The sequence below is a fragment of the Mus musculus genome, chromosome 13, assembly GCF_000001635.26.
Source record: "Mus musculus strain C57BL/6J chromosome 13, GRCm38.p6 C57BL/6J".
Classification (NCBI taxonomy): domain Eukaryota; kingdom Metazoa; phylum Chordata; class Mammalia; order Rodentia; family Muridae; genus Mus; species Mus musculus.
Window position 1 is genome coordinate 30,332,538 of NC_000079.6, and position 14,942 is coordinate 30,347,479.

Below are 14,942 nucleotides of genomic sequence, written 5' to 3' on the forward strand. Positions count from 1 at the left end.
TATTTATAATACACTTAGGAACTGTATTGATTAGAACAATGACAGTAGTAGGTTCTTCTCTTTGGTCTGTGATGTCTCCAGCCACCAGTAGTAGTTGGCAAGGCACAGTAGCAGGCATGCATTTCTTCCTCTGGCATGGGCCCTAACTTGAATTAGGCAGCTATTGGTTACCCCAAGATAAAAGTGCCGCTGTATCTGGCCAGTCCAGCCATTGTGGTTCATGGGCTTTCCAGTCTCTCCCTTGGCAGCCTGCCTATCACCTTCTGACATTCTGTGAGCAAGTCCTTAGGCTTGCAGGTCAGTTCCAACTCCCGTGTCCAACACGTGTGGTGTATTCAGAAACGGTCTTACCTTTGAGTTCTGGAGAACAGCTAAGGGCATTGCCAACAGCCCAAATTGTTTTGGAAAACAACATAAACGATTTCCTATGGTTAACACTAGAGTTATGGCAAGGTAGTGTATGGCTCTTGTGAAAATCATTATCACCTCATGTGGCACAACTCAGTTAAATGTACACACACACACACACACACACACACACACACACACACACACGCACACACACACACACACACACACACATATTTTAAACACTCTTGCTGTTATTTCTTTCTCTTTCTTCCCTCTCCCTATATATTACCCTTCCTATTGTCCAGTATAGGTCTCCCTCATTTTCTCCATTTTGTAACACAGATCTCCTCTTACCCCCTCTCTAGGGTTTCTCCTCCCCTCTGCTCACAATCTCCTTCTGTTTTCCTGGTTTTCTGGGGATACTTCACGTTACATCTGGGTTGCCTTACCCAGTGTAATACTTTCTAGCTCCATCCATTTAACGTACAAATTTCATGATTTTACTTTACATTTTTAGAGTTGGGTACTGTTCCACTGTGTCTGTGAACCACATTTCCATCATCTATTCATTAGTGGAAGGACATTTAGGCTGTTCCTGTTTCCCAGCTATAATGAATAGAGTGGCTATGAACGTGGATGAGCAAGAACAGTGGAGTAGATGGCGGGTCCCTCGGGATTATGACAAGGAGCATTGTAGCTGGGTCACATGGCAGATGGATTTTGAGTTTCAATAATTTTCCACACTAATTTCCATATTGGCTGCATCAGTTCTCAATCAAAAGTCCCCCCTTTCCTGCATCCTCAATAACATTTGCTAACACCTGTTTTCTTCATCTTCACTATTCTTAGGGCTGTAAGATGGAATCTTAGACTAGTTTAATTTTCATTTCTCTGATGGTTAAAGATGTTGAACATTTTATAATATATTTCTTAGCCACTGTTATTTCTTCTTTAGAGAACTCTGTTCAGATCCAGAGGCCATTTTTAAATTGTGTTTTCTTGACTTTTTTTGTTACTTATATATTTTGGAAATTAATCCTATAGTTAAATAACTTAAATATATATTATGTGTTATGTGTTAATACATTATGTTATGTCATATGTCAAATGTCATAATTATATATCATGTTATAGTATATGCTACATGTCACATGTTACATGTTAAATGTCATGTTATATACTATATATAATTCATATGCATGTTATGTATAATAATATAATTTATATGCATATCATATATAATTAAATAGTTTATATATTCTGGAAATTAATGTATAGCTGGAAAAGATTCTTTCCTACTCTGTGGGCTTCCACCTCACTCAGTTGGCTGATTCTGTTTCTCTCCCTGTGCAGAAGACCTTTAGTTTCCATGGGGTCTCATTTGTCAGTTGTTGGCTGTAGTTCTGGAGGGAACAGAGTTCAGGAAGCCCTGTCCCGAGCTTGTCTCCTGTAGGGCGCTGCTCCTGTTATCTTCCAGCAGAGTCTTTGTTCCAGGTTTCATAACAGAAGACCTGCACTTTTAAAAACTGAGTTTATATCTTTGCAAAGATTCAACCAACATGCCTGTGACTTTTCACAATGCCAGAATTTATTGGATAACAATAAATTCACAAGGAATATTGACTTTGTAAGAATCAATTTGCTAAGGAGTGTCCAATTCCTTGATAACCTGACAAGGCAAATGCAGAAACACAGACCCTTTTATTCCAATCTTACCTATGAACATTAACTTTCAGATTATGCACTATACATCACACACACACACTATACACACACTATATATACACACACATATATGTAATTTAGACATCGGCTACATAGCATTGAAGAGTATCTAATAGGACTCAGGGAATTGCAAAGATGCTTGAGAAGCAGGCAGCTAAAGGGGTCAAAAGGGGCCTCTATGGTAATGAGATAACCGCTGCTGGAGGTCTGCTGCTAAAAGTCAAGGTTTGAGCTGAGCCACTGGCAGAGGCTTTAGCAGCCAAGTGCAGGACTCAGCCCTGGAGACAGTTTCATGTCAGGTAGAGACACACAAGTGGGCATATGTGTCACTTCAAATAGAACAGCCACATCATAGCAGAGACTGAGCTAAGTTGAAGCCTCTAGGAGGGCTGGGCACTCTGTGACGCACACAGGGTGGAAAGATAGGGCTTCTTACCCCTGAAGCCTTAGGGCTTCTTCTCTTCATGGGGCTCAGGTGAGAGAGCTGCACCCTTTTCCAGTCTTGCCAGTCCAGTGTGCTGTCACTCCTGGTTTCCCAGATTTGATATTAACCTCGGCGTGTGTGGCTATAGTCTCCATTTACTTCGATTGTTTTTTAAGTAGCGGGGCATGGGGCGTGGGGTGGGGGTGGGGGCTTTCTGCCTTAAGAAATAAATTGTTAATCTATCTGTGCCATGTAGCTGGTGACAGGCAGATGATGTTTATGTGCACATCAAGGTGCGAATTCTACTTCTGCATTTTCACTTTAAGTGGAGTCAATGCTGCTTGTAAAATACAAACTCTGCAGTCGAAAGCCATTGTTTTGCACAATGTCGAGTAATTCAGAGCAGGGCACATCATGGTCTCAATACCTTTATTTTTCCACTGGATTTGAATCGCTAGCACTTCATTAGGATTTGCATCTCCATCCATAGAAGCTGTTAGTCTGAAGTTGGCTTGTACTGTGTTGCCTGAGTTTGGTATCAGAGTAATTCTGGCCTCGTGATACACTGCAGAATGTATTTCCCCTTTCCTTTCCTTTCCTTTCCTTTCCTTTCCTTTCCTTTCCTTTCCTTTCCTTTCCTTTCCTTTCCTTTCCTTTCCTCTCCTCTCCTCTCCTCTCCTCTCCTCTCCTCTCCTCTCCTCTCCTCTCCTTTCCTTTCTCTCTTTCTTTCCTTTCTCTCTTTCTTTCTTTTCTTCCTTCCTTTCTTCCTTCCTTCCTTCCTTTCTTTCTTTCTTTCTTTCTTTCTTTCTTTCTTTCTTTTTTTCTTTCTTTCTTTCTTTCTAATTTAGAATTGAGTTCATTTTGTTCTCAAATATTTTGTGCTATTTTTTTGGCAGTCTGTTTTTATTTTAAAATAAATGCAGCTTGAGCCACGTGTAAACTAGGAGGAACTGATAATCTTTTATTTTACAACTCTGAAATTAATCCATGCCATATGTAATCCACAGCACAGGCCTCAAATTTTGAGTCAGCCACAGCGAAGAAAGGGAGTTCCTTAATTCATCCTTAAAATTTTTCCAAGATTTTTTTTTTCTTCTTTCTAAGTGAAGCATTTATCTTGGAGTCAGTTCATGTGGCCTTACGCCCACCTCCCTCCATCTTCAACACTTCAGGCTGGGATGTGGGATTCAGGACCAGCTGAGCTTGGATCTGGAAGGGCACATCGGTGACTGGCAGCAGGGAAGACTCCGTCAGAAACTGGAGAGGGAGAGGGTTGGACAGAGGGTCTCGGGGCGGGGCGGGGCGGGGCGGGGCGAGGGAGGAGTGCAAAGCCTTAGGGTTGGAACCTGCGGAGTAGCAACGTCCCCCTAGGCTATAAATATGGAAGTGCCTCGCTGCTGATCGCCAGGCAGTTGGGAGGGACTGGATGATGCTGTCTGGCCGGAGAGGACTCGAGGCTTGAGTCCTGGTCCACGGGTCGCTGGGGTGGGTCGCTGGGGTGGCTGAAGCCAGTACCAGCTCTGCGGCTCTCCCAGCTCTGCTGCTCTCCCGGGTGAGTCCTAGCCCAGGCGTCCCGCCAGCGTGGTGATCAGGGGCGGGAGTGGGTAGGTTCCTTGTCACCACATCTGAATCTAGAGTACTGGGCACGGAGGACCCGGGGGACCCAGGGGAGCGAGCTCACTCCCGGCCAGCGGAATGAGCCTGGAGGGGGCTGCCCTTCACCGGATCAGGTGGGAGGAAAGTGCGCTCGTTTGCAGCGTGGTCCAAAGGAGTCATAATGTTTTGATCAAACTCTTCGAGTACAGGCTAGAAATCTACAGAAATGTGAGGCAAGCAAGTCAGTTTTCCGCCGTGCTTTTAAATAACTGTTGTATTTTAGCTGTGACCTGAATTTAACCGTAGCCTGTATGACCGCGGGGCCAAAATCTGAAGTTGTGCTACTTTGAGCTTAAGTTAAGATTGTCCCCAGCCTCACCTTTGTTTGCCAATGACCCTGCACTGCCTTCTCTCCTTCTTCTCAGTGCGGGTTCTACTAGTGGATCATCAGTATCACATAGATGGTAGTGGGGCCAAACGCCATAACCACAGGTGTTCCCAGCCAAGCTTTGATACTTCAGTCAGAAGTGGGGAGAAGCTGGTGGCTGCATCTCAGCAGGCTGTCTTGGCCTGTAGTCCTCACTGGATTTCAGTGGCTCCGATTCAGTACTGAAGCGAGCGAGCGAGAGCAGGGCTCTCCACTCTTCTACCTCATTTCACTTTCTTGAGAAACCTTTAGGCCAGTGTCTCCGCAACCTCAGACTATGGTGGTCTCCAGAAAATTTAAGCCAATCCTGCTCAAGACTTCACCTGCTCCCTGTCTTTGGTTAAGCACAGGAGAATAGGCTACGGGTGTCCATGTTTGCCCATGTCCTTAAGCATAAAGACCCACCATCAACTCCAGGGAGACGTCTTTTTTTTTTTTTTTTTTTTTTTCAGGAAAATTTGGGCACTCTGTGTGCCCTGAGGTCTCATTTGGAAGTCGACAACATTAATTTCCTCCTGTGTCGTTCCAGGAAAAGAGAGAGAGAGAGAGAGAGAGAGAGAGAGAGAGAGAGAGAGAGAGCAGCCTCACAGCCTGCTCTCTGCAGTCAGTAATCATTGTTTCCCTTTTCAAGGTACTTCATTCCTAAAGCGATTTTCTTGAGAGTTACCGCCACCGAGTCCCTGTATTTATTGCCCCTAAGCAAAAGCCTTAACCCACTTTACAAATATAAGGACTCCAAGAAGCTTGTTTTAGTGTTTTATCTCCTTGGTTTAACCACAAACAAACAAACACTACCTGTCCTGTTTGCTTATCTCGGAAGTCTTTTTGGAGCCATTAAGGCCCCACTTGGACGGTCACTTCTCCATCAATTTCCTGCTAATGCCCAGGAACCCTCCTTGTTCTTACCCTGAATTAGCTGCGCGATATTAAGAGTGCTTTTATTTATCTAACAATTCTGAGTCTCTGGTCACTGCACAGAAGGTCTCTTACAGTCTTTTAAAACCTCGATACTTTCTGGTTTTTGGTTATTGCTGACTACATAAAAGTCTAGACTGGTTACCTTATTATCCCATGATAAAAGTCTTCGAAACTGTTAACATCTCTGGTTAAATGTTTCTTAGTGAGAGGTCCACAGGTCTATCCTCAAATCACAGGTGACAATTCCTATAATGTATGATATATACTGCTTGAGGTTTAGGGAGGGGCCTCAAGTTGTAAGGTGTTAAAATTGACTGACTTTTCTGAGCCCTTCTTCTCTTCCTGGATGCCTTGTTTTTGTTGGTGGTGTTGGCTTATTTTCCCCTTTACAAGGTTTTAATTTCTAGTTTTACTCTTCCTTGGAACTCAGAGAACATCTAACTAACTAACTAACTAACTAACTAACTAACTAACTCTGCATCCACCACCTTAGAAGAGAGTGGGTTTTCTCTTATGTGAAAACCTGTTATCCAGAGATTTACAAAATGTTTGCCCATCACAGTATCTGAGTGAGGCTTGCTGAGCTCCGGTCATCTTGCCTTACCCTGGTCAGTGTAGGAAGGACACACTATGTGCCGTTCAGCTTTCTTCATTTTCTTCGTCTCCTGTCTCGTTTGGGGGGAGAATTGTCCCCTTTACTTCAGAGCATATTTTTGCTGCCTTTGACTGCTGCTACTTATGACTGTGTGGATCTTGTGTTACTAATTAACAGTAATAACTAATTTTGCTTGTGACAAGGAAAAGAAAAGTTTAATGTTATACTTATCCCAGCGTGGAGTAAGTATTTGCCAGCAAGGACTTTGAAGCATAGTTTGAATTACAGATGTGTGGCTTCTCTGTGCTCTCATGATGCCTTTTCCAAGCAGAGAGTTGAGAGCTGCTATATTTTGTTCTCAAATCTGTTCTAGGGACAGAGATCGAATTCCTTTCCCATTTGCACGTTTTGGCTTCCCAGCCCAGGCTGTTGTCCTTGAGCCTTTTATTTATCCCTGTACCTGATCCTTTCCCTGAATTTTAGGTTCTAAAAAGCAACTTCTTAATGACTTGATACCTACAGTTACTTTTAACCAGTAGTACCTAAGTGGTAGAAGATAATATTCAAATGATTTGGCAAGTGACTACTATTAAACCATTAACGACTCTAAAATATAGTGTTTCCCTTCCAGAAAAGGAATCCAAAGTGGTATAAATAAGTTTCATTAGAGTTATCACTTTAACATAAAATCTGACAAATGGGAATTCAAAAACAAAGTCTATATTTAGAACATTCATAGAGATGACAAATGGACATTGCTGTATTACCATGAAATATTTGCTGATTTTTAATTCTTTTCATAGCAGATATTCAGAAAAGAAAAATTCCTTTGCATATGAAAAATGAACTAGTGTTTCTTTTTTTTAATAACAAAGAGGTTCATGTGGTTTGAGGGCTGTAGGATTGCTTTTCTTTTTTTCCCTACTTTATTCTTATAGGTCGATTTAGAAGCACTTACTTTAATTTGCTTTTATTCTGGCTCCTCGATAGGTGCTTCCTCTAAAGGTCTTAAGTAGAATTGAGTGTTTAGAACCTGCTAGCTACTGTTATAACTCCCACACCCAAGAACATTTTCAAGGGTTTTGAAGCTCTTAGGCTCTGTTATGTTTATCATATTTAAAAGTTGGGGAAACAGATGAGCACCGAGACCTCACTGCTTCTATGGCGGCACGTCTTTCCTAACTCTGGATGTGTTCCCAATTTTAGCTCACATGATTAATGGTCCTTTAGTTTAGATCAACGAACTTCTTACTCATTTTGTATACATAGAAGACACCGTGATCTTCACCAAGAGGTAAAAGTCTCTTTAGGTCAGTGAACTTAACTATTTGTCTCAGTTAACTGCAGGCCAAGAATATTGAAAACACATGCATGTGGCTACGTGCTCGCTTATAAAGAGACTCACTGCTTGCTAGTTAACTCTCTGAGTTGCTTAGCTATTCACTTGTTTTCTATGAACCAGAGATCATACCCTGCTTTAAGACATGAAGACTTGTCTGTGAAATCGGCAGCAGCAGCAGCAGGTTCTTGCAAAAGCAATTACACGGAGCAGAGTGACGTTCAGCCCTTGAGGACACGTCAAAGCATAAAAATGGTCTTTGCCCTGCAGAGTTGTTGGTTAGGCTACACGCGTATTGAGAAAGAGAAGATTTAAAAAAACCACTCTGCCTCCTGTCCTAGTGTTCAGATGAGATAGATGTCTTGTGTGGCTGAATTGCTTGGTCCTCCTATAATGGCAGCTCCTTCTGTTCCTCCCGAGAACTACCTTAATATTAATTAATTAATATTAATCTTACACCTTCATAGCTTCTTACTAAGCACTGAGCAAATTCCTCATGCCGGAGGACAATGGGATGTGTTTCATCCCATCGTGTACACACGCACACACACACACACACACACACACATGCACGCAGGCTCGAGCATACACACACACACACACACACACACACACACACACACACACATGCACCATCACACAGGCTTAAAGTCAATCTCCTTGGGACATAGACATTAATGCCATTTTCAATCTAAAGAACTACTGGCTAGGAAAAAGTAAAGAGAATGAAAAGATCAATCAAAGACAATGAAAGACCGAAGCCTCGAATCAGTGCTGTTTAATGTGTTGAGTCAAGTCAAGCTTCTGTGGTCTGTTCAGGCTTGGCACATTTCAAATTAGAAGCAACTAGCTAGTCACCTCAGGTACCATCATAGTCCACAGCCCAGCCTCCTGGAATCATCTGAGAATTTATGGAAATGTAAAACCTCAGACTTGTTGGATAAGAATCTGCATTTTCACAGGAATCCCAGGTGATTTGAGCATGTTAAAGACAGAAACACACCCTGGTAACCACACCTCGCCTAAAATGATTACCTTAGCTGTGGTTTTCTTGGCCTTTGTATAAGACAGTGTTTTAAAATTGGGCAGTGGTAGTGCATTCGAGCAGAGACAGAGGCAGGCAGATCTCTGAATTCTACAGATCCAGTTCCTGAACAGCCAGGGCCATGCAGAGAACTTCCCTTTCCCCTCAAAATAAAATAACATTTCAATAAAGCCAAAATGTATTCATCATATACCAATGCCCCACCGTGCTCATTCTGTGTCTTTTATTTAACCTTCATAAATCTTTATGATATGGTCTCTACTCCATCTTCATGTTATCAGTTGGATACTAAGAAATAGTGGAGATGAAGAGATGACCCAAATATGGTAACTGACACTTAGGTTTAAACACGATAATCCACAGCCCAAACAAGTCATGTTCTTTGTCACATTGTCTGTCCTGCTTTAGGCAACTTACTTTTGGGTGAACGCTAATGGTCTAAGGATTTAATTAAAGTTATCATTGGAAATCAAGACCTATTTCACTAAAGGAAGAAGAACATTAAGAATGATTGTTTTATTCATAGTATTTGATTTGAAGAACACTAATAAGAAATCTAGAAATTTCAGCTATCAGTTGGAGGAACTACTAAAACTATATCAGTATTATCATTTAATGTGCATGTGAGCAGAGGACTCTGGGCAGTACTGGTATCTCAGTCAAGCTTTCTAAAAATGTAGCTGGGCAGAGTACAGTCTATTGACGCAACTGCTTGGGAAACTGAGGCAGGAGGTCCCATTGAATCAGGAGTTCAAGGGCAACCTGAAAGATATACAAAATGGTTTATAAAACATTTCTAAAAAGGTGGTGGGCTTTACAATTCGGGGGTGGTGGAGCTGGGAGTGTAAGTTGGTTAGTAGAGTCTTTGCCTAGCATGCATGCTTCTTCTCCAGGACAACATGAACTGGTTTGTGTGTAGATGCTAACTCAAATCACATCTTATTCCCAGCTTTCAGCATAGGCTCTTACATACCTAACGCCTGGTTTATAAACACTGTAGTAGATTCTAGATATAAAGTGGTCAGGCTCCAAGCAAGTGGAGATTTCATTTAAGCCAGTGAATCTTAAATGTTTTGCTTCCTGAAGGATTCCTCTCAATGTATGCAGATTTCTGGCAGTTGTTAGACAGACCTAGCCAAATACTTTTTGTTTCGACAGAGCATCATCGATGTTGGCTGGAAGACTGAGCTGAGCCTAGATTCTCTGGAAACTTGCCTGAGAAGCCTGTTCCGCCATCAGGACAGTTGTCACAGTTTTTCCTCAGTGATGAATTTTACCTGCTGCTGGGATCTAGGACTGAAGCCTGCAGGCAGCATTAATAATACAGAATTTAACAGTTACGGGAGGGCTTGCAGCAAAATTCAACTCTGATGCCAGCCGTGCAGGGATGGGGGTGAGAGAGTGAGCAGTACACAGAACACGTGAAACACTCGCAGGCAGAGCTTCTCAGTGCTAACAGGACACAGAGTATCAGTGACCACCCTCACTGACTTCACAAAGCCTGGCTTGTGAGCAAGACAGCTTCCTTTTTTCTTCTTCTAAACATGTTAAAACATCTCATTTGTACTTCTTCCAATGAAGGCCATATGCTTACAATTTTATCACCGAAACTTTCTCTACTCTTTGACCCACATTTTTCATGGTTTTCAACTCAATTCCATTCATGATTCTAACTCCGCGTGTAATTCTTCTTGAATGAGAATGTTCCATTAAGCTGGGTTTAATAACCGTCTTTCCGTTCAGATGATGTCACACGCTGTACCATGAATAAAACACACTGTACCGTGATGAGTCCCAGCCATTCACGGCGCACAGCTCGATGCTGCCTCTTTCTCTGCAATGGCAGGGGATGTGCAGGCTTTCCCACACATTGGCTTCTTAAATACTTTCTGACACTTGACCTGCTGCGAGAGGAGGTTCGCTACCAGGACCAAGTGGCCACAATTTTAAGCAACATGATAAAGAAGTATAAAGTCATAGTATATGTGTCTTATATTTTTAGTAACATTTAATGACAAGTGCAATCACAAGTACCACTCTGTCTACACCGGCTTTGTAGAATCCACAATTCTTGTCAAAATACTGTTAAAGTCAGACCTAGGTTCTTGCTATTCCAAAGAAAGGAATTTAGTATTGTTATCACTGACTTGTAAGGGAAATAATTTCTTTTGTTTTTACTGATGCCTGAAAATTTGTAAAGCAGAAGACTAACAGCAACAACAAAAAGCTGAAGAAAGAAAGCTCAACAGGTCTAAAAAGCTTCAGGCCGGATAGCCTGAACTCATTCAAGAGTCTGTGTATGCATTCCCAGTTTTCTTTACTGACTCTCGGTTCCCACCTTGGGTTTGCTATGGACTGTCAGCCAATGACCTCATAGTTCACTCTGCCTTTCTCTCCTTAGCCCGAGACTGTTAGCGCAACGAAGAAGGGTACTGTGACTCTGATGGTTCCTGAATTCTCTCCCCAAAGTGTAGTCTTAGAAAGAGCCCACAGCCTTCACAGCATCCTAGGATTTCCAATGAAAATCTTCTTATGAAAACATCTTTTGATAATGAAGACAATGCCAAAACCCTGCTGTTATGATAGCATAGCCAAGATGACCTTCATATTGGGTTTTCTGTGTCCCCGCTACGCAGTCCTTCTCAGTGACTCTGCGGCTTAAAATAACCTTTTTACAGTCTTCTGAACTCATAACAGAGGCTGCTGATGAACTTATCTATCTAAAACAAAGAGTAGATAATAAGCAGCACAATAAATAAATCCCAGAGATAAACTGCAAACTTTTGAAAACTGTTTGCCCCACATTACATGTAAAACATTAGCGTCTATAAATAGCAGGCACTCTTCAACAGGAGAGACTATGAACTGCCCAACAGAAAGAATAAGCAAAGGTTACTGCTAAGTAAAATATGAGTAGAAAAACTCCTGAAAAGCACTGGAAGTTGAGAAACTCGGTTTCATCCATAGGTACAGAAATGCCAATCCAAACAATACATAAAGAAAGGGTTTTTGCAAAAACCTAGACTTTTGGCATCAGATTTTTATTATAAACTTTATAAATAGTATCTTATAAATATCTATCACACCATTAATAAGTATGCAAAGAGTTTTAGTTCAACAATTCTATTTTGGACTTGTGCCGTTGATGATGTTCATATAAGTATAAAAATACCCACACATGAATGTGAGCATTGAAACATTTTATTGCAGCCAAAAGGGAAGCTGGAAAAAAAGAAAGAGATTTAAGGCCCCAAGAGCAGGCTGGCTAAATAAATTATCAACAAGTAATGCTGCTTTAACTGTGCTGACAGAGAACGTTCTGCATAACTATAATGCTAAATAAAATGAACAGATTAACGGCGGCCACGAGCAGAGATGTAACATCTTCGTAGGGATAACATGAACCTACCCAGCTGTGTGCATGTATATACACTGAGTGCTGGGGGAATAACAAGAGAAGCAGCTCTGGGAGGTGACCCAGAGACAAAGTTAGAGAAAGAAGTTCACATTATTCAGGAGCAATGTTTGTATAACATGCGGGTTTACTTATAAGAAAAAGAAAAGCAGAAAAAGAAAACTTTCTATAAAGGAAATTTTAAAATACAGTACAGTAACACTTGTATAAACCTCATAATAAAAACAGAATATTTAGCAAGATTTAACTGCAGATTCATGAGTTAAAAACCCCATCTGTTAGGGTCTGCATCTAGCAACACGACTTCAGAGTCCGTTTCTCCAGTCCTGTCCCCCTTGCTGAGTATCTGTGAGACCCCAGGAAGGATGCTGATCAGTATCAGGAAGAGACCGTCTGAGACAGTATAACTCCATATTAGAGAAAATAGTTGTCAGCCTGGATCAGGTGACTTCATTTTCTCCTCACACAGTCTTAATGTGTGAGGCTTAACAATTATTTAATTAAAAAATTAAAATCTGATCACTGTTGTGAATCACTTTAATATTCTTTAATATTCTCTTCCAGACTTAACATATGAAAGATTGGTATAAAATGGCTGGCATTTTGTCTGGATAACTCACAGCAACCCTCCAAGAAAGCCATCACCAGGTAAGGGTCTCATACCTACGTTATATCTTCCAGTAGTGTTCCCTGATAGTCAATGGTGAGATAGGCAGGGAAGAATAAAATTCCGCTTTTACTTTATTTTCCTGACACATGACTTATATTTTCTACAACTTTGAATGTAAACACTACCGTCGTTACTGTTCCTTTGTAGATTGATAGAAAACCATGTGTCAGATCTGCAAACCTTTGTCAAAGAGCCCTCTGGCCCTGTGCTGCATTCTTTCTGCAAAAGCGGTGAAGAGACTCTCTAGGAAATGGCTGTGGTCTTCTCAGCCACCACATCCGATATGCATTCACTCACTGTCCGGGGCCTAAAGACCAAAACCTTAAAGTTAGACCCGCTCACTTTCAGAAAGCTGGTATGTCTCCGAGTCTCCCCTAGCAAACCTCTCCCCTAAGCTAATGATAACATGGGGTAATATTAGCCAGAGAGGGAGGTCCTGTAAGTCCTGAGATAAGCCTGAGAGAGGCACGGGGTCACAGGGTAGGACACTGGTCCCTTGAAGAGTAACACAGTGCTCCGAGACTGTTTCGGAGAGCCAGCTCCTCTGTAGTGGACTTGACTTACATTTTCCACTAAGCGGGTTCTCATTTACTCAACTAGAAGAGAAAGAGAACGTCAGAGAACAAGCCTGCAGCTTCTCCATTCTATTTAGAGAGATTTAAAAGGCAGCATGTGCCGTCCGGAATGCGTGATTCCGCTTTGCTGAAGCAGAAGCTGGCTGGGTGCTAGGTGGGTATATAGCCGTTACCAGTGACTTTGCTTTTGTCCCTCGCTGGCATGTAGGAAATCTGGAAGGTACCCCAGGGTGGTGGTGTGAGGAAACTATTTAGGACTACTTTAATCTTGAAGATAAAAATAGTCACATTCTACAGAGTTGTCACTGCGTATCTTTGGAGTTTGGTTTTGGTTTGATGTGAGTACGCATGTGTGTGTGTGTGTGTGTGTGTGTGTGTGTGTGTGTGTGTGTGTGTGTGTGAACGCTACTGGGGATTGAACCCAGGACCTTATACACGATGTACTCTTGAGTCACAACAACAGATTTTTTTTTCCTTTAACCTTTATTTTGAGACCTAGTTTTACCCAGTCACCTTTGCATTTTGAGTCTCCTGTGTTGGCTTCTCTCCCAAGTACTGAGGCTTATAAGGACCTCAAGCCCCATGTCCAGCTGACATGATGTATTTTAAGAATTCTTGTGCTGGTTTGTTTTTGTCCACTTGAATTAAACCTAGAATTAAACCTGGAAAGAAGGGTTATTAATTGAAAAAACCTCTCCATAACACTGGCCTGTAGGCAAATCTGTAGGGTATTTTCTTAATTAGTTATTGATGTGGGAGGGCTCAGCCCACTGTGGGTGGTGCCATCCTTGGACTGGTAGATCTGTGGTTTATAAGAAAGCAGGCTGAGCAAAACATGAGGAGCAAGTCAGAAAGCAGCACTCCTCCACGGCCTCTGCATCAGCTCCTGCCTCCAGGTTCCTACCTTGAGTCCCTACCTTGGGATGACGGACTGACTACAAACTGTAAGATGAACGAAACCTTTCCTTCTCAAGTTGCTGTTGAGCATGGTGTATTAGCATAGTGATAGAAACCCTGGTGGAGACAGCACTGAGGAGGAGGGAGCTCAGCCTCCGGTGGAGGAAGACAGGTGACCAGTCAGAGTGTGCCTTCTCCAAGAGGTTTTAGTGCTGAACCTGCCCCTCTTCCCTATACATCCAAAGACATCCATTCCTGACATTTACACTTGCAGGAAAATGTTCCAAATAACTATGACACCTTGCTTAAGAAGAGCAAACCCAGAAGATAACGCTATTATAGATGCCTTTTTCAGACATTTCAGTTTAAGGCTAACAAAACTAACATTCTTCATTCTGAGGAGCCATTTTGTTGTTGCTAAGGGACTGATGCTCTACAAATCCTTCTAACTGGAAACGACGCCCTGGTTTCTGTTTGACTAGTCCTAAAGTCCCCATTCCCAGCTGTAAGTGCTGTACTGAACACAGAAGCTGCTCATTTGCCAAAGACCTTGTGAATTCGGTAATACCCCTTTAAAATTTTTACCAGCTTACAACCAGGGAACTCTGATCTCTCATTGATTGAAATGTGTAAACAGCATTTTAGAGTTTGTTTTACAGGTTCAAAGTGTTTATGTTAGAAACCAATGTTTTACAAGTAGGGAAGCCTGAATAGCACATTTAAAAGAATAAAAAACTGGGTCGCCAACACAGTCTGTGGACAGTCACTGCCCAGTGTTATGGCTGTTGGTCACATGTGGGTACTGAAAGTGAAATATAAATTAATTCTGACTACAGAAAATAGAAATTCGGCCTCTCAGCTCCTAGTGAGCATCTCAAGGGTTTGGTAGACATGTCTTGGCTGGATGACACAGATGTAGAAAGTTCCAGTTCTCACAGCCGCTCCGTTTGACAGGCTGCAAGAAA

At 42.0% G+C, this 14,942-nt stretch overlaps 1 protein-coding gene across 4 annotated transcripts in view; it reads left to right on the forward strand.

The window, feature by feature from the left end:
• Positions 1–3,818: 3,818 nt before the first annotated feature.
• The window catches only part of Agtr1a (angiotensin II receptor, type 1a), a 46,512-nt gene continuing 35,388 nt past the window's right edge, over positions 3,819–14,942 (forward strand). The window contains exons 1-3 of one of the 4 annotated variants that reach the window (XM_006516534.2): positions 3,829–4,052; positions 12,400–12,483; positions 13,106–13,234. The gene's annotated coding sequence lies outside the window, so the exon portion shown is untranslated. Of the gene's footprint in view, positions 4,053–12,361; positions 12,484–13,105; positions 13,235–13,922; positions 14,025–14,942 lie in introns of those variants that run through there. The other 3 variants (NM_177322.3, XM_011244264.2, XM_030247129.1) reach the window with 3 other exon arrangements.